This window comes from Schistocerca cancellata, chromosome 2 (genome assembly GCF_023864275.1).
Source record: "Schistocerca cancellata isolate TAMUIC-IGC-003103 chromosome 2, iqSchCanc2.1, whole genome shotgun sequence".
NCBI classification, from domain to species: Eukaryota; Metazoa; Arthropoda; class Insecta; order Orthoptera; family Acrididae; genus Schistocerca; species Schistocerca cancellata.
Genome location: NC_064627.1, coordinates 597653884 through 597678159, shown reverse-complemented (window position 1 = coordinate 597678159; position 24276 = coordinate 597653884). Strand labels below are relative to the sequence as shown.

The 24276-nt window shown below is 41.9% G+C and overlaps 1 protein-coding gene across 1 annotated transcript in view; it reads right to left on the bottom strand.

Moving 5' to 3' along the window:
* The window catches only part of LOC126156886 (outer dynein arm-docking complex subunit 4-like), a 170615-nt gene that overhangs the window by 27238 nt on the left and 119101 nt on the right, over positions 1-24276 (bottom strand). The window lies entirely within an intron of this gene.

The window sequence follows — 24276 nt, the reverse complement described above, 5'->3', positions numbered from 1 at the left end:
GTTTGAGGCCTGGGGCACCAAGCAATATGTTCGGTACAGTCCAAGAGCTGCAGCAGCTGATGTTTCACAAGTCCAACAGGTACAGCAGCAGATGCATCACACTGAACAGCTACACAGCTCACCACAACTCATCCCAGTCTGACAAAGTAGTGATACAAATATAGTGTACAATAATTGTTACAATAGTTTGACTAGATTCATCTGGTCGAAATGGCTTCTACTAGTGAAGTAAGCTCTTCAGAAAGTGGGAAAATGAGTTCTATTGACGCTTTGTGTATATTAGGACAATCTTTTGATGGTAACAGTAGTGACCTCAGGCCTTGTATCATCAATGATGATTCTGAACTCGACCTAGTGAAGCCATAGGAACAGAAAATTTTGTTTAAATTCGTAAAAACAATTATTACAAGGAACGTGAAGTCAAGATTCCACGTGTAGGAAAGCTCAGGTACTTGGGAGGAAAATGAATGGCTCCTCAAAGACAATTATTCTATCAAGTGAACTATGGACTATTATGCAAGTAAAATTCTCCGACCGACGCAAAGGCAATGGAAACTGATTCAGACATGAACAAACATGACAAATGAAATGCCAAAAGACTTCAGGGAATCTTTTGGTAGTGTGTCTAGCAAGGAAAGCTTAAAGCAAGTAATAGAGCTTGTTTACTCCCTAGATAGAGAGTGTTTCATACAAGGTCTAAGTATTGACAGAGCGCAGACAACTGCGAGAATCTGTGGTGACGAGACAGGGCTAGTGGCGGTGGTAGAACTCACACTGCAAGAGAGAACATTACTCTCGATGAGAAACAGGGGAATTGTTCTGCAAAAAAGATGTGCATGTGTAAGACCAACTAGAGATGTAAAATATCTCAATTGCTTTACATATGGATGGTTGAATTCATAATTGTTGGGCGCTAAAAGCGTGGTGTTTACCTCCCTTCCTCAAGATCGTAGCACTTGTGTATGTGTAGTTATGATTGTAAAAACGAAAAGCAAAGGCCATGTAGCTACATCCACAGTGAAAAAACATTTCACATACAGTCTCCAGTATATCTGTTCGTACTTTTCTCATATGTAATAGTGAACAAACTCAGATGGCTAGTTGATCACAAAATGAATAAGATGAGCCAGTGACCCCAAAAAAACAAAACCTTCGTCAAATTACACTGGGTAGGAGTTCTGAGGCCACATAGAATGTCAATAGTTAGTTGCTATTGATAAAATCCTCTTGGGTCATCAACTGAGTGCTAACATCGTCTTAACGCTATGTTTCAATGAGTTTCGTACCCATCATACGCAGACGAATCCATCTTTGCCTGAAGATCATGGGTCCGAAACTCATTGAAACATTGCGACAGGACGACACCACCACTCGGTTGATCATCTGAAAGGGTTTTATCATTGGGATACGCTGAGAAAGCCTGCAGTTACATATTTATTCGCTAGTGTTTCGTCATCGCCTGAAACTGAGGCTAAGTCCGGTAGAGCAAAGGATCCGTCGTATCAGCATACAAAACACACAACAATAAAACATGATCCACCATGAATAGGACGCAGCAAACACCTGATTCCGGTGGACCTTCAAGCCACAAGAGATAAACATGAACCACTGGGAAGTGTCTGCTACGCATTGAGTGTGGACTACTTCGTCCCTTCTCGGAGATCGAAAGTGTGCTATGATCGAATAGTTGGTTACACTGGCCATAGGTTATTGTTAGCCACTTACAGCCACTGTATCTTCCACGTAGCAACCACCCTCTTTGTTACCCGTGGCATGACAGGCTTTGGGGGAACGTTAACTTGAACTGTGGTACTTTACAGGCAGGCTGCTTTCACTGCTCTGACAGCTTCCTCATTCTCCTCGATTCCCATTTGTCCGAGGATCGATTCTTCTTTCTTCTCTCTGTGCAGGAGGTGGGTACTGTCCTGGACCATCTAAAGTGTCGTATCTGCAGTGAACATTTGCTGAGTAGCATGTAAGGTACTTTGAGAGTCCGTGCAGACAAGAAACCTCTGTCCACCCAGATGTCTCATCCAATCCAGTGCCTTCTTGACTGCCCTCAGCTCTACATAGCGTACCGTGAAGTGACTTGATTGGTAGATTTTAATGATAAAATCTTTGAAAATAACAGAACACTCCACTTTCTCCCCTTGCTTTGAACCATCAGTTGTAGCAGCACCAACCTGTGAGAGTGGAAAACGAGCAGACTACCGCAAAGGCATCCAGAATTAAGAAACATTTTACTGGGCTCTTTAGTGTGCAAGAGATACTACTGATAGCATTAGTAGAAATGATGACGCTCAGGATGTTACCCTGAGTATTACCACACTGTTGCGGAAATTGGTCTGACCGGTATTTCCGAAACTAAGATTGAAAATGGCTGACTGGTTCAAATGGCTCTGAGAGCTATGGGACTTAACTTCTGAGGTCATCAGTCCTCTAGAACTTAGAACTACTTAAACCTAACTAACCTAAGGACATCACACACATCCATGTCCGAGGCATGATTCGAACCTGCGATTGTAGCGGTGGCGCGGTACTAGATGTAGCGCCTAGAACCACTCGGCTACTCCAGCCGGCCGGCTGACTGGTACCTCGGTTTCGACAATCCACCGATGCGTTGGTTTATCATCCGCTTAAGGGTCTTTCCTATGTTATCGGCATTGTGTGAAATCCGGCATTCTATAGAATGCCTAGGTGATGCATAGAATGCCTAAAATTGAACATCAAAGAAAGAAAAGATTGATATTTTATACCTTGTCATGCCTATACTTTGCCGGTTTGCCTCCTGGCCAAATATATAGTATGCCTCATCCCCATTATTTTCTCTCCACCACTAAGAGCTGGAGAAGTAGCCTCATCGACTTATTTACCTTGTTTGGTGCTCCAACGATTCTACAGTCCGATGATGGCAGGGAAATTGCATACAATGCGGTAAGGAGTATTGGTCCACCTTGTAAATCGTCCACGGTAAGCCGCGGCACAAATAAAGGCAGTGCGGCGTCGAAAGAGTAAATCAGGATATTAAAAATATGATGTATGCTTTGATGCAAGATGAAAAAATTAGCAGCTTGATAGACTCCAGTCCGTCCAACTTACGAAAAACAGAGCCTTTCATTCTGGGATTAACAGGTCACCTTTCGAAGCTTTGTTCGGCTGCAAAGCTAGAATAGGTCTCTCGACGTCATCTCTGCGTGATGAAGTTTCACAAGCCGAAGAGACTGAAGAAAAGCTGGGAAAAGCAATAGAGCGAACAAACAACAAATTAGCAGAAAGAATGGCGAGATGAAGCAATGAAATTACACAGCTTCCGGAAGAAGTCACAGATGAGCCTGCAGTTCATGATGGAGGAAATCAAACCAGTGATGAAGAAATGGGTGTCGAGGAGCCTTCCATTTCTGTGGTTACAGAAATTCTTTGTTCTCTTATAGCTGTTGCGTCTGCTTAAAAGAAACCAGCGGTGCTCATACGTAACAAAAGTGTGGCCGAAACGCTTATGTCAACCGTGAACATTCTCCTAAAGACGATTACAGCGATGAAGTAGAAGACTATGTTGTTAGCATTTTTTACGGTGTTTGCTTCAATATTGAGAAATCTATCCGAAATAAAACGGAACCGAAATTGAACCTCGAGAGTCAGGCCAAAAAATGGAAAGGGAGTCTGGCAAAAAGTTCCTCCTGCACGAGTTGCGATTCATGACGTCGACAAAGGGCGAGGTGACTCACGCAGTCTGTTGGTAGATGTCATGGACGTGACAGAAGATGATTTATGCCGACTTGGAATTGCAGAAGGGATCTTGAAGAACTCTAGGCAAGATGAAAATCCACGATACATCCAAAGAACTTAACAAGACTTCGTGAAGTTCCTGGCCACGAAATACCTCTCCGATCTGCTGCTACTTCTCAGTCCATAGGAAGCGGCTAAGGGTTCATAAGGTGTATGTGCAACACGAAATGCCAAAATATAAATGCCTTTGAGTAAAAAAGAAAATTTAGTGCAATGTCACTGTAGCCTTCTCTGCTGCAACAAGCAGGTCATGGCAATTCTGTTTTTTGTTTTACCGGTAATAGTACTTTGTTCGCATTCGCAGTCATGAAATGTATGTACAAGATGAAATTGCCCAAATGTAAAATGATTTTTGTGGGGAAGAAAAGTGAGTACTTACTGTAATAAATACTTCAGTCTCAGTTTTGCTCTCATAGTTTTCCGGTAAGAACGTTCAGTGCTTTATTCTGAAGTTTTGTTCTTTAAAGCTTCTCATCTTGTGCTCTTTTAGCACTTTGCATGAATGGTAGTTGTCATTCTGTATAACACCTAGAAATTGTATACAATGCCTTGGAATGTATGCAATATTTAAACAAAAAAAGAAAAAACGATGTTTCATAGTTTTCCCTTAAACCATGAGGCATTCTATATATTACCAAGGCATTTCTATACAATTAGAGAGTTCAACATTTCTGTGCCTATCTGGAAACAACATATGGAATCGGAAGGCATCTTTCCAGTAAGTGTAGGAGGAATAAGACAGAGGGAAGAATACTTTTAATGACCACCAAAGAGTACATGAATTTTTGTTAGCGGAGCGATAAGAAAGGTCACACATACTAGGAATGCATAGCGCGGTTAATGGAGGTCACTGATAAGGCTAATCGCACATTTAAAGGAAACTGTATGGAGGTCGACAGACTACACACACGGAAATGCCCTCAGTGTTCTTCCAGGTAATTGTGAATCGTGTACGAGAGCAAAGAATGTAATGCGCTTTAAATGTAAGCAAACAGGGCTCTACACCAGGGACCACAACGAAGGTGTGTGGCAGCGCAGAGGAAGTGTAGAGCCTCGTTCCCAAGCAGAAAATTACCCGCACACCCCCAAAAACATACGTTTCTCATATTAGTTGCATTGTGCTGCCGCCTACTGCCAGGTACTCTATATCACCGACTTCAGCAATCATTAGACTTAGTGAGAGAGCAGAATGGAGCGCTTCGCGGAAAACACGGACTTCGAACGTGGTCAGGTGATTGGGTGTCACTTGTGTCATACGTCTGTACACGTGATCTCCACGCTCCTAAACATCCTTAGGTCCACTGTTTCCGATGTGATAGTGAAGCGGAAACGTGAAGGGACACGTAAAAAACAAAAGCGTACATGCCGACCTCGTCTGTTGACTGACAGAGACCGCCGACAATTGAAGAGGGTCGTAATGTGTAATAGGCTGACATCTATCCAGATCATCACACAGTAATTCCAAAAGAATATCAGAATCCACTACAAGTACTTTGACAGTTAGGTGGGACGTCATGGTCGAGCGGCTGCTCATAAGCGACACTTCATGCCGGTAAATGCCAAACGACGCCTCGCTTGGTGTAAAGAGTGTAAACATTGGACGATTGAACAGTGGAAAACGTTGTGTGGAGTGACGATGCCATCCGATGGCAGGGAGTGGGTATTGCGAATGGCCGGTGAACGTCATCTGCCAGTGTGTGTAGTGACAACAGTAAAATTCGAAGGCCGTGGTGTTATGGTGTGGCCGTGTTTTTTCATGGAGGGTGCTTGCACCCCTTGTTGTTTTCCGTAGCACTATCACAGCACAGGCCTACACTTATGTTTTAATCACATTCTTGCTTCCCACTGTTGAAGAGCAATTCAGGGATGGCGATTGCATGTTACAACATGACCGAGCACCTGTTCATACGTAACGCACGGCAGGTGGCAGAGTGGTTACACGACAATAACATCCATGTAATGGACTGGCCTGCACAGAGTCCTGACCTGAATCCTATAGAAAACCTTTGGGATGTTTTGGAACGTCGACTTCGTGCCAAGCCTCACCGACAGACATCGATACTTCACTTCGATACTTCTCCTCGGTGCAGCACTCCATGAAGAATGGGCTGCCATTTCCCAAGAAACCTTCCAGCACCTGATTGAACGTGTGCGTGTGAGAGTGGAAGCTGTCATCAAGGCTAAGGGTCGGCCAACATCATACTGAATTCCAGCATTAGCAGTGGAGGATGCCACGAACTTGTAAGTCATTTTCAGCCACGTGTCCGGATAATTTTGATCATATCTGCGTGACTAAGGTGGAAAAAGGAAGGTTCTTGATTCAGACAATAACGACAAATGAAATGAATCGATTTTTGGGCTGAATCAGGTAGAACCGGAGATTGACTGCTAAATTTAGCGAAGCCACTTAACCAACTGTTAAAGAAGAGAGTGGTATATGAATGGGGCAGAAGGAAAACGATGCTTTAGAGGAACTGAAGGAGAAACTGTTTAATCCACAACAACTACGGTAACCTGATTTTTGAGAAGTCATTCAGTGTGATGACAGACTGAAGCAATTAAGCTTTCAGGGCAGTTTTGTCACGAGGTCAAGTAGTTGGCAAAGAATTGCGCATTCCATGTGCATACATGTCACTGGACAAGGCGGAATTAATTGACTATATTATGTGCAGTGAAGCAGTTCCGAACATACATTATGGATGAGGGTTTACATTGGCAACAGACCACAAACCGTTATCATGCGTCTTTAGTGGGAAGGATCTGAGTTCGTGACTCCTGAAGTGGAGATCGCAGCTCTAACAGTACGATTACAAAGTAATCTACAAACAAGGCTGGATAAACAGTAATTCAGATGCTCTGAGTAAAATAAGACCCGGTGAACCGGAACATACATACACGAAACAGACTGTTTGCGAAAATACTAATGTAGAAACAGAGAAGAGCCCTGTAGCAAAACAAGTGCAGACAGTAACTGCGTGAGTGAGCCACACGCGTAGATAACCCCATAATCAGAGATGGAAGCAGACAGCGAAGAAGAAATTAGTCAGTAAGAACAGTGATAATTATAGGGAGGACACCAAGAAATGCGTAGGACTTTCGAAAAAATAGTCATATAAAGAGTACCGCGGAATAAAGCATGACGTTGAGCACTATGTTCGCAAGTGTCCTTCGTGTCAAAGAAATAAGTACACACATGTGTGAACACGAATGCCATTGAAAATTTCTGACACATGTGAGACAGTCTCTGAAAAGTGTTCAATAAACATAGTTGGTCCTTTACATATATCAGATCCAAGCAAGACATATATGTTAACTTTTCAAAATGAGTAAACTTACATTGGCAGTACCTATAGAAAGGAAAGATGCAGACATAGTAGCTGAAGCCTTTGTGTAACATAGAGTATTAAGGTATGTGATTCCACCAGACCTATTAACGGACCGAAGTTCGATTTTCCTGAGCGATTTTTTCAAAAGTGTTCAGATAGTTAAAGATAAGGCGAATACAGACTACAGCTTAACGCCCGGAATTTAATAGTGCCTGGGAGAAGTAACTGTCCGCTCGTTGAACATTTGAATATTTAAGACTTTTGTAACAGATGATCAAAGTTCTTGGGACAGGTGAGTGCTGTAAGCAAATTTTGCGTTTAACACATTAGCACACAATAGCTCAGGGTACGTACCATTCGAACTAATGTACGGAAGGAAATCAAATATAGTAAAACAGCTAAGACTTCAGAACTGTATTATGATAATGTAGGGGAAGTTTAGACTTACAGTGCCACATGGAGAATTGTAACGTGTGTAAATCTAGATGCTTCAACCAAACACTTTCAGATGGCTGAAATATATGGAAGCTTAGCCATGCAGAGATGGAGGGACACACTGAAAGAAATGTAAGATTAATAGTGTGTCACCTGTTAGACCAACAAGTGACACCACACAGAGAAAGTCACAGGGTTACAGATACTGGTACACGAACTAACGTCCGCAGTTCGAGCTCGTGCAATAGCGTTCTCGCTTTCCGCGCCCGGGTTCCCGGGTTCGATTCCCGGCGGGGTCAGGGATTTTTTTCTGCCTCGTGATGACTGGGTGTTGTGTGATGTCCTTAGGTTAGTTAGGTTTAAGTAGTTCTAAGTTCTAGGGGACTGATGACCACAGTTGTTAAGTCCCATAGTGCTCAGAGCCATTTGAACCATTTTTTTGAACACCAACTAACGAGGCACGAGACTAGAAGCAAGAGAGGTGAGTTTAATTTTGTTGAGCAGTAAGTAAAACATTATTTGGCACGTTAGATGAATCTGATGCTGAGTCTCATCAGGAACACATACAGACTAGGGTAAGGTACACATAAGGACTTTCGGGGTAAAGTTAGGCCCAATTGGCAGTAGTGAGAGCCATGCTGTCCAGAGTAAACACAACGGTAAGTGTAGCAACAGGCAACGAAAACTCTTTAAGAATTTTTAACACTATGCAGACCTGTCAGCAACTGTGATAATTGAACACGTAACACATCAGACTGAGTTGCAAACTTTACCCAGGTTTCAGCCAAAATAATTTGGCCTTCTTCAGAAGCGAGTGACACTAAACTACTGCATGCCAAAGGTTGGCCATGCCCAGTATAAAACTGTAGCCCCGTAGTAACCAGCCGTTAATCTACATTACTTGGGCTGAAGAGAAACAGCAGGCCCCACTGCGTGGACGAGGCCGGTAGGCCGCGAGAGATGCGCCGGCGCATTAGTGTCACTCGCTTCTGAAGAAGGCCAAATTATTTTGGCTGAAACCTGGGTAAAGTTTGGTTTCTATTTGCAACTCAGTATGACGTGTTACATGTTTAAAACTCCTTAAAGTCAGGACTGGGAAGATTAGAGGAATCTATTAAGTCATATGTTAAGGAAACAGACAAAGAATTGAAGAGACTCGCGTTGATTGTAGCAATTTGTGAACAAGTGTTTTAACTGTCAGATGTATTTGGAAAAACAGAAACGTAATGTGAACAGATGATAAATACTTTTATTAGTGCGCAGAAGCATAATGTAGGCATACATTTTAAATCCCATGGAAATTGTGAAGATTTTAAGTTTAATGGGAAATCATTTAAAAGCTGCAAAGAGTGCTGTCCCTCCATCTGAGTCATCAAGATATCTCTTATTAAAGTTAGCTGATGTAGATGAATTCATAATTGAAAGTATATTAGGTTGTATAATGATATTAACTTACTTCATGAAAGTTTCCTTCACTAAAAGGGATTCCTCAATCAAAAGGAAAGAATTCTTGCTAACAGATCTACATTTACATCTGCATGAATACTCAACAAATCACATCTAAGTTTATGGCAGAGGGTTCATCGAACCACCTTCATAATTCTCTATTATTCCAATCTCGTATAGCGCGTGGAAAGAACGAACACCTATATCTTTCCGTACGAGCTCTGATTTCCCTTATTTCATCGTGGTGATTGTTTCTCCCTATGCAGGTCAGTGTAAACAAAATATTTTCGCTTTCGGGGAAGAAAGTTGGTGATTGGAATTCCGTGAGAAGATTCCGTCGCGACAAAAAACGCCTTTCTTTTAATGATGTCCAGTATCATTTCAGTGACACTCTCTCATATTTCGTGATAATACAAAACGTGCTACCCTTCTTTGGACTTTTTCGATAAACTCTGTCAGTCCTATCTGGAAAGGATCCCACACCGCGCAGCATTCCATTCCATTCCAAGATGAAGCAAAGAGGCACTATGCTTAGCTGTTGGCTGAACAATTAAATTGTAAGGATAAAATAAGAATAAACGGCCGTGAAAAGAAACGTTCGCACGAGTCTCAAGTTCTGATCAGAAAGACTGTGCATCTTCCGTCAGTACGTGATATTCCAACTGATAGTGTAAAAATTAGTTACTTTAAGTCAGAGTGTTTTGACACAAATAATAATGAGCTGTTATATGTAGATCCTAAACAGGAGAGTCTGGTAGTACTACGCAGAAAACAGGTTCCAAAGAATGTGTCTTTGAAAGGAGCTGGAAAAGTAAGTTTCCATATTAAATGTAAAAGGGTAGGAAACGAGAATATCCAAAGAGAGAGAGACAGAATTATACGCAACAGTACTACTAACAAAAGGTATAACACCGCAAATAAATTTGGAATTTCACTGTCATATAATAAATAAAGAGAAGACGAATGTTTCTTTGATGGATTTAGAATTACCTGTAGACCATGCGGTTACCCAATTTGACGACTTGAATGTTGTGGGGAAAAAGGTTTGATCTAGAAATAATGTTTGTTGAACGACAGGAGGAGCTGAGACACTGCTGATCCATAACACATTTTTTTTATAATGACGTCTCTAAATATAACACTTCCTATATTGGTTATTTAACAAGCTGTTGCAGACAATAGAAAATTTGCAAGAACTGCTTTAGAACTATACAGAAATATCTTTATTAATTTGCCGTGGGAAAATCTGTGTTTGAATTAGTGCAGCTACCCAGTGTCCAGAAGATAAGCTATCATCACGATCACTTAACATAAACAGAGAGGAAATACTATTTCATGAAAGAGGTCGTAAAGACAGTACAAAGATGTATCGTCTAGATGTGGATATTAAGTTCTATATTCCAAAGAGAGTACTACACAGCCAATGTATTCTGAGAGTAATAACTGGTAGCGTTCAATCGTATTTCTGTCCCACACACAGCTCAACAAAACATGTTGAGAGATAATGCATTAGGAGCATCCTTAAAATGGATAATGTTAAATGCCAATGTACTCTCTTGTAATGTGTGAATACTGTAAAGCCATTGTACTCTCTCTCAGAAAAACTTTGTAATGTGAATGCTGTGGAACCAACGTATTCTCTTTCAGAAAAATATTGTAATCTTGAGAGCATAATGCAAAATAATGAGTTATCTTTCGGAAAAATATGTTTGAACGTAATTGCTGTAATTGTTTCAACTGTTTACAAGACAAGATAAGAACCCAAGACTGGATGCCACTGAGAAGATTTAAGGCCAGTTTTACCAAAGGGGTGGTGTTTTGTCGATTGCTAGAAAAACTGTCCTGTGAGTAATAGTGAAGGAAACTAGAAAATTACATTGAGAGTAAAGACACAGCTGGGGCTCACCAACAAACAGATGCAGCTATGACGAAGGACCATATGGTTGAAGTCAGAGGACAGGGACGAAGAAGCCCTGTGAAATGAGTTACAAGAAAGGCTTAATGAAGCAAGGGCTAGACGATGACGCTAGAAACTATCTGTCAGAATTAATGAGGTGTATCCTTAGATGATAATGGAGTAGACAAGGAAGTTGCAACGTAGGGAGAGGACTACAACTGAATTGATATACGGACATCAAAAAAAGTTTAGCATCACTTCTGTTCCGAGAGTTCAGGAACCTGTAGGGAAAATTGGAATATAGATCAACATAAAACACTTTTCCGCCCTTTTTATTGCTCATGAAAACCACACATTGCATGTTGTACCACCATACAGCGAGACCTTCAGCGATGGTGGTCCAGATTGCTGTACACACCGGTACCGGTTATACCCAGTAGCACGTTCTCTTGCGTAGATGCCCGCCTGTATTAGTCGTGGCATACTATCCACAAGCTCATCAAGGCACTGTTGATCCAGATTGTCCCATTCCTCAACGGTGATTCGGCGTGGATCCCTCAGAGTGGTCGGTGGGTCAAGTCAGTCTATCCCAGTCAAGTCCGATAGGGTTCATGCCTGGAGAAAATGCTGGCCGCTCTAGTCTGGCGATGTCGTTAACCTTGAAGGAGGGCGTTCACAAGATGTGCACGATGAGAGTGCGAACTGCCGTCCATGAAGCCGAAAGCCATGCCAATACACTGCCGATATGGAAGCACTATCGGTCGGAGGATGGCATTCACGTATCATACAGCCGTTACGGCGTACATCGGCCCAACATAATGTCACCCCAAAATAGAAGGGAACCTCCACCTTGCTGCACTCGCTGGACAGCGTGTGTAAGGCCTTCAGCCTGACCGGGCTGCCTCCATACACGTCTCCGACGATTGTATGGTTGAAAGCAGATGCGACACTCATCGGTAAAGAGAACGTGATGCCAATCCTCAACGGTCCACTCGGAATGTTGTCGAGCCCATCTATACCGCGCTACGTGGTGTCGTGGTTGCAAAGATGGACCTCGCCATGGACGACGGGAGTGAAGTCGCGCATCATGCAGCCTATTGTACACAGTTTGAGTTGTAACACGACGTCCTGTGGCTGCACGAAAAGCGGTTCCTCCCAGCCATAATCCATAGGTAGTGGTAATCCACTGCAGTAGTCCTTGGGCGGCCTGAGCGAGGCATGTCACCGCCAGTTCCTGTCTCTCTGTATTGCCTCCATGTCCGAACAACATCGCTTTGGTTCACTCCGAGAAGCCTGGGCACTTCCCTTGTTCAGAGTTCTTCCTGGCACAAAGTAACAATGCGGACGTGATCGAACTGCGGTATTGATCGTCTAGGCATAGTTGAACTACAGGCAACACGAGCCGTGTACCTCCTTCCTGGTGGAATGACTGGAACTGATCGGCTGTCGGATCCCCTCCGTCTAATAGGCGCTGCTCGTGTATGGTTTTTTACATCCTTGGGCGCGTTTGGTGGCATCTCTGAACAGTCAAAGTGAGTGTGTCTGTGATACAATATCCACAGTCAACGTCTATCATCAGAAGTTCTAGGAACCGGGGTGATGCAAAACTTTTTTTGATGTGTGTATATCACCAATTAGGTTTATGTTGGCATCTCATATTGAACAAACGAATCCTTGCTAGTACTTCGATACGGTAATGTAGTATCTCAGGCTTAAGCAAATATGTTGCTTGACCGTTGGCTTCGACTTTTGACGCTATCTGCTGACTGAACGGACGAGTGAAAAGCGACAGTGAAGGAAGAAAGCAAGATAGTGGAAGGTATATGTAATTATTAGTAATTTTATGATCTAGCTGAGTACTCAGTGTTCCCCAAATATGTATTTATTTTAAATCTATCAGCCCATCTCCTCCAACCCCAACTCTCTGCCCATCTCCTCCCTCCCCCTCTCTCTGTCCAACTGCTACTCCTTCTTCTCTCTCTTTTCCCATCTCTTCCTCACCCTCTCTCTGTCCTAACTGTGTTCATACCCTTTCCTCCTCTCTCCTCTCCCTGGCCGTCCTCTTGTCTTTCTCTGTCCACATCCTCCTTCCCTTTTCTCTGAGTCGTACAATGATATAATTTTAGAGGTACATTCAGCGCCATATGTTGAAACTGTCTACTAAATGTGTTGCGAATAAAGTTAGTAGCAAAGAAGTAATAAATTTAAACATCATGACATCATGCCTGATCAGACAGTTTTACTGCATGAACAGAGAAAACGTGGTAAGTGATAAACTTTTATGCTTTCGTCATTAGCGAGAAAAAGTTTCCTAAAGGGTTGAAATTATGTGTTAAGTTTGTTGCAAGTCAGTAAGTGCTATCGTTCTCAAATAGCGAATGAATGAAATATCGGTATTCGTCCGTCGTGGCCTACATTTCTTTTTCGACCCCGTCCTCACCCATTTCATAGGTAGGTGGTTCTTACTCCCACAGTGATTCTTTGCAGATGGTAAGCGTTATGTTAATGTCAGTGTAGCGGTTTCGGAGGAACCAGACGCGTACATATATACATATAGTTTTATAATGTTATGGGTATCTTTTTTTCTTCATCCGACTATGCTGAAATAAAGCCTATACGTTGCCCCAAGCCACGTTGAAGTTACGAGTGAAAACCCAATAAGAATCCGTCTATTGGTTCTGGAGATTAACGTGTTCAAAGGCAGACAGATAGACACGGCGAATTTACAGCTTTATAATTAATATAAATGAATTGTAGTGGCAGGTGACTATATAGTTATTTTCAAGTTTCATGTAAAAGAGCTGATGAAGAACATTGACACAACTTCTCATTTCTGACAGATTCGGTGACCGCAGCAAATTCTGAACACAATTCCAACACGTTTAAGGCAATAAAAAAAATTACACGGAATAAGTAGATCTTTTCGGCTAACAAATTGCTTGTGCCCATTCTAGAATAATAAACCTCATCAGCAAGAACATTTATATTTACACTTGCCCAAGGCGTGCCAGGTGCGGCGTGTATTGTCCAAGTACACTTATCTCGTATGTATTCACAGCAGAATTGCACGTTACTTATCTTGTCCAGAAAATACGATTGCGCTTGAGTTCAATGACACAGCCAACAAGTTTGTTCACTGAAAGCAAGGGACTGCAAACGAAAATTATTATAAAAATACAATTCCGCAAAGGGATATTTTGTAGGCTCGTAACAAAAGTTTTATTTCTTTAATGTCTACGTAGATGAAACAAAAGCGCCTCACTAGTTCTTTATTTTGGTTAGCTTTTTCTTCCTGAGAACATTCCAGATTAGACGAGAACGTTCTCAAAGGTCCTGGAAAATTCTGAAATATTCCAGAACAGCCAAGAATATTCTTGAATTTTGTCGAATATTCTGAACAGTCTTTGACACTTCGGCTTTCCATTCCCTGTCCGCCCCCATAGCTGAGTGGCAGTCGGCTTTTGGCGGCCGTGGTGAGAGGACCTCCGGCGTGTGCTGTGCGCTGCGGTCTGCTGTGCTCCGCTCGGTAAGTCAAGCGCCTGTTGCAGTAGTTACGCTAACTTGAGACACTTGATGGAGTCATATTAGACGGAGAGGTGAATCAGCCTACCATAAGAGACACGTTGAAATTTGTGTTTGATCAGAAAGTTCAGAAACCGAATTCATTCGAAGTTGAGACATAGCTAGAGGAAGTTGTCAAAATTTCGTTTGAGGATATCGTAGGTATTCACCTTTCAATTGTGAGCAGCACGTGTATGTAAAGCTTAAAAACACAGAATTGTGTGAGAAAGTTGTAGAATCTAGTGGCTTGACATTTAAGTATAAACATCATGATGGCAATATTAGTGAAGTTTATGTTGAGCATGCTGGAATTGGATTAAGGACTGTTCGTATCTTTGAACTGCCATTTGAAATCACCGCTGAGTAGATCAGTTCAGTCATAGCTGCTTATGAGAGAACAGTCAGTAATTTTGCTGAAAAGTAGTCTGCTGCTCACAAGTTCCCCGTCGTGAATGGTATTAGGCAATTGCGAGTTGATTTGCACAAGCACATACCCTCGTATACAGGGTGTTACAAAAAGGTACGGCCAAACTTTCAGGAAACATTCCTCACACACAAATAAAGAAAAGATGTTACGTGAACATGTGTCCGGAAACGCTTAATTTCCATGTTAGAGCTCATTTTAGTTTCGTCAGTATGTACTGTACTTCTTCGATTCACCGCCAGTTGGCCCAATTGAAGGAAGGTAATGTTGACTTCGGTGCTTGGGTTGACATGCGACTCATTGCTCTACAGAACTAGCATCAAGCACATCAGTACGTAGCATCAACAGGTTAGTGTTCATCACGAACGTGGTTTTGCAGTCAGTGCAATGTTTACAAATGCGGAGTTGGCAGATGTCCATTTGATGTATGGATTAGCACGGGGCAATAGCCATGGTGCGGTACGTTTGTATCGAGACAGATTTCCAGAACGAAGGTGTCCCGGCAGAAAGACGTTAGAAGCAACTGATCAGCGTCATAGGGAGCACGGAACATTCCAGCCTATGACTCGGACTGGGGAAGACCTAGAACGACGAGGACACTTGCAATGGAGGAGGCAATTCTTCGTGCAGTTGACAATAACCCTAATGTCAGCGTCAGAGAGGTTGCTGCTGTACAAGGTAACGTTGACCACGTCACTGTATGGAGAGTGCTACGGGAGAACCAGTTGTTTCCGTACCATGTACAGCGTGTGCAGGCACTATCAGCAGCTGATTGGCCTCCACGGGTACACTTCTGCGAATTTCATCCAACAATGTGTCAATCCTCATTTCAGCGCAAATGTTCTTTCACGGATGGGGCTTCATTCCAACGTGATCAAATTGTAAATTTTCACAATCAACATGTGTGGGCTGACGAGAATCCGCACGCAATTGTGCAATCACGTCATCAACGCAGATTTTCTGTGAACGTTTGGGCAGGCATTGTTGGTGATGTCTTGATCAGGCCCCATGTTCTTCCACCTACGCTCAATGGAGCACGTTGTCATGATTTCATACGGGATGCTCTACCTGTGCTGCTAGAACATGTGCCTTTACAAGTACGACACAACATGTGGTTAATACACGATGGAGCTCCTGCACATTTCAGTCGAAGTGTTCGTACGCTTCTCAACAACAGATTCGGTGAGCGATAGATTGGTAGAGGCGGACCAATTCCATGGCCTCCACGCTCTGCTGATCTCAACCCTCTTGACTTTTATTTATGGGACCATTTGAAAGCTCTTGTCTACGCAACCCCGGTACCAAATGTGGAGACTCTTCGTGCTCGTATTGTGGACGGCTGTGATACAATACGCAATTCTCCAGGGCTGCATCAGCGAATCAGTGATTCCATGCGACGGAGGGTGGATGCATGTATCCTCGCTAACGGAGGACATTTTGAACATTTCCTGTAATAAAGTGTTTGAAGTCACGCTGGTACGTTCTGTTGCTGTGTGTTTCCATTCCATGATTAATGTGATTTGAGGAGAAGTAATAAAATGATCTCTAACATGGAAAGTAAGCGTTTCCGGACACATGTCCACATAACATATTTTCTTTCTTTGTGTGTGAGGAATGTTCCCTGAAAGTTTGGCCGTACCTTTTTGTAACACCCGGAATAAACGTTTGTGATTATCGCACTATAGTAATATATGATGGGCCACCAAGAACCTGCGCGTAGTGCGGCGGTACAGGCCATGTCCGCTCGCAGTGTGTACAACGCCGAGTGACGCCGGCACGGTAGCTCAGCGTGTTCAGTCAGAGGGTTAGCAGCCCTCTGTAATAAAAAAAACTGAGGTGATGGATCAACGACGAACTGAAACGGGTGTCTTACGACGTCCGCCCCGAGCAGATGCAAGGAACATAAGCGAACAAAATGAAATTAAAAAAAAAAAGTGGTCCAGCTACCTGCGGGCGAAGCTGTGATACCCCCTGCTACGTCTACTTTGCCTCTAAATTACGTAGCAGCAGCCACCGGACAACTCCATACGCGTCACGCTCCTGACGTCACCCAGGATGGCGTTGCTCGCGACAATGAACTGACAGTGGATGTTAGCGACGCGATAATGACAGCAAAACCCAAGAGCCATGAAAAACAACCTAATATCACTGTTGAAATAGAACAAAACCCAGAACCGACTACAGTTCTTCTGAAGGAGCTGACTCCAGAAAACATCAAGGAAATCGAAACACCACTTGCCACCGAACAGGACCTGATGGTACGAAATACACGAGGCAATGGAAGATGCTGAAATTTCCCCAAGAGGCAGTCCTGCAAGGAAGCATAAAAAGAGGAGACTGGCTCACAAGTGTGCTGAACAAATGGCACCGCCATTGCTGGAAAAAGCTAAGCAGATAAGCAACAAACTACATGAAGAACCACATAGTAATCCGGTTATGAGTATGCATGCATCTGACCAGTTGCAAGCCAAACCAAGTACACCATGCCAAATGTCACCGAACCATTTGTCCCGCTAAAGATTGAAGTTTGTAATGTCCCCACAGAAAATACCCTCTACCACGCACCAATTAATCATTTTCAATCAAACCGTCCACATTCATTCACTTTGGAAAAGTTATCTGATCTGATTTTCTAGTAATATATGCGGCGACAGCTCGACGACGCCAATGTATTTTCTAGTGCGCTTATTCTTTGAAATAACAGAGATTCATATATGCATCTCCATGGTTGTTAGAGGGGTAACTAGAGCAGCTTCTGGAGTATCTGTTGAGGGATTGACGTGTTTCTGATAGATACATATTCTGCTTTTCTTCTCGTTAAAGCGAGCCAATTAACATTTGTGCCGCTAGCGGTTTGTTTGAGGAGAAAGAGACTGTAAAAGGAAAATAATTAAGGCGTGGTATCACCGGAGATCTGGATATGTAATGGAGATGGATTTAATACACAATTTCCTCCATAAATAAGGTTTGTGACTTTTTTGTTCTGGAGTGAATGAACGAATGAGTTTTTTCTGAATCATTTGATGATCACGTTGGCCCTGTAATTAGTGAGGAAGTTTCAGCTGTGTCGAAGAGAGCCTACAATCACTGAGTCTGTGTTAAATCGTCCAAAAAGGCTTCGTACACATCTGGAATTCGCAATCTTACGTAAAAGGAACAAATTGTCCAAACGATTGATTCTCCCGACTGACTGTAGTGTTTAACAGTAATAATAAATGTAAAGATCTCTTACAGCAAGCCAGCCGCTGATTACCAAGACGAAGGACTCCACCAAAGATCCTATTTGGCATATTTCACGTAATGAAATATTATATTAAAATCTGTACATAGATAAAGGAGAGAAAGAGAGGGAGCGAATGAACATAGAGATAATACTGATAACCCTCCATTAGTCTAATTTTTCGCCTGTCTTATCACGGATCAGCCAAGAACGGGGAGAGCCTTACTTTACTGTGTAGATTTATGTGTGAAGGTGAAGGGATCTTAAAGGCAACAGATACACGTCTATACAGACAAGACATTACACAGAGATAGCGGCTAGCTGCATTCATCTCTATCCTTAGATAAAGAGACGGCAATTTATTATCCAAACATTTAAAAAGGTTAAAATGGCCAATCCGTGACAGGACACGTTTTTGGACGTTGCTATAATAATTTTGTTCTCTGTTTCATGTCAACTACGACGAGCTAACCTAACTGACGCTTGGAAAAGAGAGGAAAGACTCGCAGGTGATATAATTGGATCTACAAATAAACCCGAAAGACAGCACGCAGGGCGCAGAGTAAAGGTGTTATATATATCTATATTTTAAAGGCTTTCTAGTGCAGACGAAGTATACGCACTTCTGTTTAGTGCTATTTGATATTTGAACAGTGATTAATTGTGTTCGTGTCAGATATACGAAGTGTTACGATTGACCTGTCCCACTTGCATTTATCTGTATATGTACATTGAGAAAGTAGACACACAAGTACTCTTGTGTGAACGGAGTTACATATAGTGACAGTAAAAGGGAGTTATATATTGTTGTAGGACCGATGGCTACAGATAGCGCAACAGAACGCCCTGTAGACACGGCTGGAGGTGTAACAGCAAGTGCGCAGCAGGGATTAGATCCATTGGTAATTATCATGAGACAGATGCAGATGATTACCGAGAGCATGAATACTTTGAAAACCGACATTAACGCGAAATTAGCCTCAGTTACTGAAGGGCAGGAATCTGAAAACCGATATTAAAGCACAATTAGTGACAGTCACTCAAACTCAAGAAAAGATGAAATTAGTCCAGACTGAGATTAAGGAGCAGTTACAAGACAGTTTTTCCGAATTAGAACAGCGGATAGAGGCGAAGACCAAGGAACTCAAATATCAGGCCGAAGAGACGGAACGAAAATTAACTGCACAAATAGAATTGGTGAAAACACAATGTGAGGAATCTACTCACCGCGTACGTGTCGAAATGAAGGAGTATGTGGCTATTAAGATAGATACTGTACGGGAACAAGTGGAAATGGTTCCGCAATTAGTACAAAAGCAAGACGCCATGTCATGTGCAATTGCGCAACTTCCTGAATTGACACGTACACAGACTAACCTAAAGGAAAGCGTTGAACATCTGACAGAGCGTCAAGACGTTATAGACCACCAAATTAACGTATTAACGGGTAAATAATCCGAAATCACATTAGAAAACAAAAGGCTAATGTGTGAAAACGTTGAGCAAAATGTTAAGGCAGCATTCCAGAGTTTATCTGGCAAACAGGAAGAGAATTTGTTTGCGAAAGGACTTGAGGAGGTGCGACAGCAGTTAGGTGCTGATTTGGAGCATTGGAAACAAACGATAGAAGAGTCGATGCGCGCTTCACAACAAAGCTCAGAACAAATGAATACAGGGCAGCAGCAGAAGTTGGCAGCGACTACAGAGCCAGTTACTGCCCATTCGCACACAATACCGACTTGTGCAAGTAATTCAAACATTAAATTGCCACAAGCTGGTTGTTCGCGTGAATTCTTATCTAACGGAGATTACGAAAGCCTTTGCCATACCGAAGAAAAAATGATAAAGCATCGGCAATTCCAGATTTTTAACCCTGACAAAAGGGGGGTCCATCCAATTGTTTTTATTCGAAGTTTCAGAGGAGTGCTACCCAGAAATTGGTCGGAGAGGCAGAAGATCAGTGTTGTTACAGGATATATACAAGGTTCGGGGGCGATCTGGGCATCGGACATGACTTCTGTTTGCCCGACATATGACGATTTTGGGAAGGCGTTTTTAGCAAAGTTCTGGTCAGAAGGGGTACAGGAACGCCTAAGGCAGGAGGTGCTCTACCCAGAGCCTTTCTCCTTTTCGAAAGGAAGCCTCAGAAGGTATTTCGAAAAAAAAATATAAATAAAACGAGATACTGGGACAGACCTATGCCCTTGCCAGACATAATAAGCATACTTAAGGCAAGACTACCAACTAGCATCCGGAATCAATGGATTTACGCCAACGACAAAGACTTGGAGTCGTTCCTCACGACGTTAGATCAATAGATATTATCGAAGAGAACAACCAGAAAGCCCGTGATAACAGATTCCAATATAGGGCGATAGAACCTCCGCCAAACGGTAGGCAAGGTGGAAGTATGGGTTATACCAATGGCGATCAATCGACACTTCGAAGGAATGAACAGAGATCGTTAAATAATGGAGGAATCCCTCAAAATATCAATAGTAATCCCGGCAATGGTCTTGCGAGGAGCTACTCAAGGAACAACAGGAACGGGGAAAGATACAACCCCGTGTGGGGGAACGAAAGAAATTTCAGACCCCAAGCTTGGAATAATAACAATAATAGAAAGTGGAATCAACCGGGAGAAACGAATTCAAAGAGCCAACATCAGTGGGAACGGACATCTACGAATCAACCGGTAATTAACGAAGTGACGGATGATGTCAACCAGCAGACAAATAAAAATCCAACAAACTTGTAAGGACCCACTCGTGCCCCGGAGGAGCGGTCAACAGTTGGTTGAGGGGCAACAGGATATGTGTACCCATGCCAACGTATAATGACCGAGGACTTAGAACCACAATATGAGGATAAGGAACAAGTGCCAGTAGCCGAAGTGCAAGTCATTATAGAGACCGTACCTATAGTGGCGGTTTTAGACACAGCCGCAACCACAAATGTTATTTCGGAGGCACTATTTAACAGGATCAGAAATATAAGACGAGTACCAATTTTTCCAGTTCAAAATTGCAGAATAAAAGGCGCCGTTGGGGCTCGATCGGTTAATGTAAAGGTGCAGTCACTGCTTGGTGTGGAATTCCGAAATGTAGCAATATTAAGCACATTCCTTGTTGTGAAAAATTTGGTGGTAGATCGCATTATCGGAGTCGACAGCCTACGTCAATATGGATGCAGAATAGATTTTAAAACAGGAAAAATTTGGTTGAATGTTAATAAACAAGAAATTGAGTTGCAGTTGCCTTATGAGAAAATATAATTGTGGGATCAGTGTGCAAGTAATCAGGACGGCCAAAAATTCTAAAGAGTACGTAATTAATGAGTTCCAAGTCAAAGCAGATTTCGGTCAATTAGTGTTTGAAAAGTTAAATGAATCCGACTGCATTATCGAAGATCAGAAGAGGCAGCTCAATGAATTATTATTAACGTATGAAAACGTTTTTGATGAAAGGCCAGGAGTTATTAAGGGATACATATGCCATCTACGTTAAGCCGCACGAAACGTATTGTAGAACTTTCTATCCTGTTCCCTGTAGGTTAAAGGCTCAAGTTCAAAAGGAAATAGAGCGCAGACTGCGTGGGAAAATTACGTGGAAGAATTTGAGCAGATATACAACAACATGCCCCACTCCTCCACTGGATATACACCTCATGAATTGATGTTCGAGGCAAAAGAAGAAAACTTCTGGACTGAACATATGCCCAAAACTCAGGAAACGGAGATGCCTTGGGAAGAAAAAATAATACAAGCCATCATAAATATGACGCAAAAGGCTGATCAGAGAAAACAGCAATATGACATATTAGTCAAGAGGGTACAGGCGTACCACGTCGGAGAGAAGGTACTAGTCAAAAGATATACCAAATCATCCTTAATAAAGAAGAGTATAAAGAAATGGGAGTTATTATATACTGGCCCATACATCATTCTACAAATTCGGAACCCTGGGGCTTATCTGTTAGCATACGCGGGATCTAACAAAATTAAAGGGTTATTTTCCCATAACGACTTGAAAAAATTTAATGAAGATTAGAAGATAGTGAGGAATGGTGTTGCGAGTGACAGAGATGAACGCTCGTAAAAACATAACAATAAACTGTGTGTGTTTAGTGTTAGAAAACTTTAAACTGAAATAATTAATCAGTGACACAGATTGTAGAAATAGTGGCTAACTATTATTATCGAGTGCTGCAAAGAAGATAGTGGAGATAGGCTTCACCTGTGTTTGGGTAAACATAGAACATTAGCATTGCTATTGTCATTAAGAATTGTAAAGGATCTGAATGATCTTCAAGAAGAAAGAAATATTTCCCGAAAATGACACTGCATAATCAAAAGAGGTTCCCAGTGAATGTTCATATATAATTTCAAGTGCACGCTTAGATGTGTAAACGTGTGAAGTGAAGTTTTGTGGTTTCATGAGTGACGGTTAACGCCGCAAAGATAATTTCCCGCGCAAAACAATTGACGTCGGCGCGAGAGTTAGAATCGATAGAGACAACACAGATATGCTTTGTAAGAGACTCGCATCAAACGCGAGGGGAAACTGATTGATATTGAACTTCAAAAAAAAGTATAATAATTAGACGTTAAGAGTTCTTGATTTATTGTTGAATGTCAAAAGAAAGTAATATTCATAGAATTAGTAGTTATTTAATGGGTCTTGTTCACTTTGGAATTTTGTTTGAAAATCCATTTCCATATACGCGCATGTATGAATGCCGGATGAATAGGAGAATAAATGAAAGAAGTGAATCCACATTCCTCACTACTTATAACTTTTACATTACAGCAATCAAGCGGAGAAATATATTTATTTAGGATAAAAATTTTATCAGTATAGATAAATGATATGACTTTTCAAGGAAATGATGGATTATGTCTTTGGATAAAATGAACCACACTTTCCCTTATTCGATCATTTGAATCCAAAATCTACTGCAAGTTGCATGAATCCTTTAAATTACGAAGAATAAATCATTGACAGAAAATGTGTCAGAATTTTTGGACTTATATGCACAAGTGGTGATGCGAGGTCCAAAAGAAAATTCAAACTAGAGTAAATATTATGATGTTTTCGGCAACAGCATTAGTCAATCGATAAATGGAAACCTTAAGTCAATGGCTAAATTCCTTGCAGTACGTCGTAAGTAAAAGGATGCATGAAGTCATAGGGATATTCCAGAATGAGATTTTCACTCTGCAGCGGAGTGTGCGCTGATATAGGATAGGGATATTGTTTTCAAAAAGGAGAACCTTGGACGGTGCAACCTAACCAATTCTTTTACAGGAAGAGTTTCCCTTTCGATCATTGCTAATTCTTTTGGAATGAATGTTGCATGTAAAATCTGGTATCCCTGTCCCTTCTACTCTTCCCATTGTGGGCCGCGTAGAAGACCGACTACAAATGTGGACGTCGGGGACATGCAAGATCCGGGGGAGTTTCAGCACCGCAAGATATTGTGCTGCGAACAAGACTGAAAAAAAAAAAACACTCGAGTTATTGATTGTAAAATTTTTTTTAGCTAGAGGCACAAATCACTCTTCTCCAATCTTTCCTTTAGAGATCAATTTCAAAATTATTTTTTCTCTTCTGTAGGCTATCCTATCTTCTATGTACCGTAGGCTGGGGGTCTAGGCTTAAGAGGTTTTCCAAGGTTTCCCTGCTAATTCGGGTGGACCCTGATAACAGTTTCATGAAAGATCATCTTCCTTGGTTGTGCACAGCAGATATAACACTTTGATGCACGTAAAAGCAATACAGCCGTGGTACCTGTCTCTTCATTTCTTCTGTTTTCAATGTTTCTTTTCTTCGTCTGTCTTAAACATTATTTTTTTTTTCAGTCGGAGGACTGACATCACTTCCGGGTTACCCACACTAATAGATAGTTCACAATAAAGGATGACAGCCAAAATCAGTTGCAGGATAAAACTTTTTATTAAAATTCTTGACCAAGGTTTCGGTACATATAAATATACCTTCATCAGAAGTAAAACTTCCTGAACAGAAAGACACATTCATTAGAAAAGCCATATCAACGAAAGTGAGAAACAGAAGCTTAAGTAACGGTGAAATTACTACAGTAATGTAGGTACAAAACCATTAGTACTTACTAAAATTACATCACGCAATGGAGGATAATAAAAACAATTATGCCAAAGGCG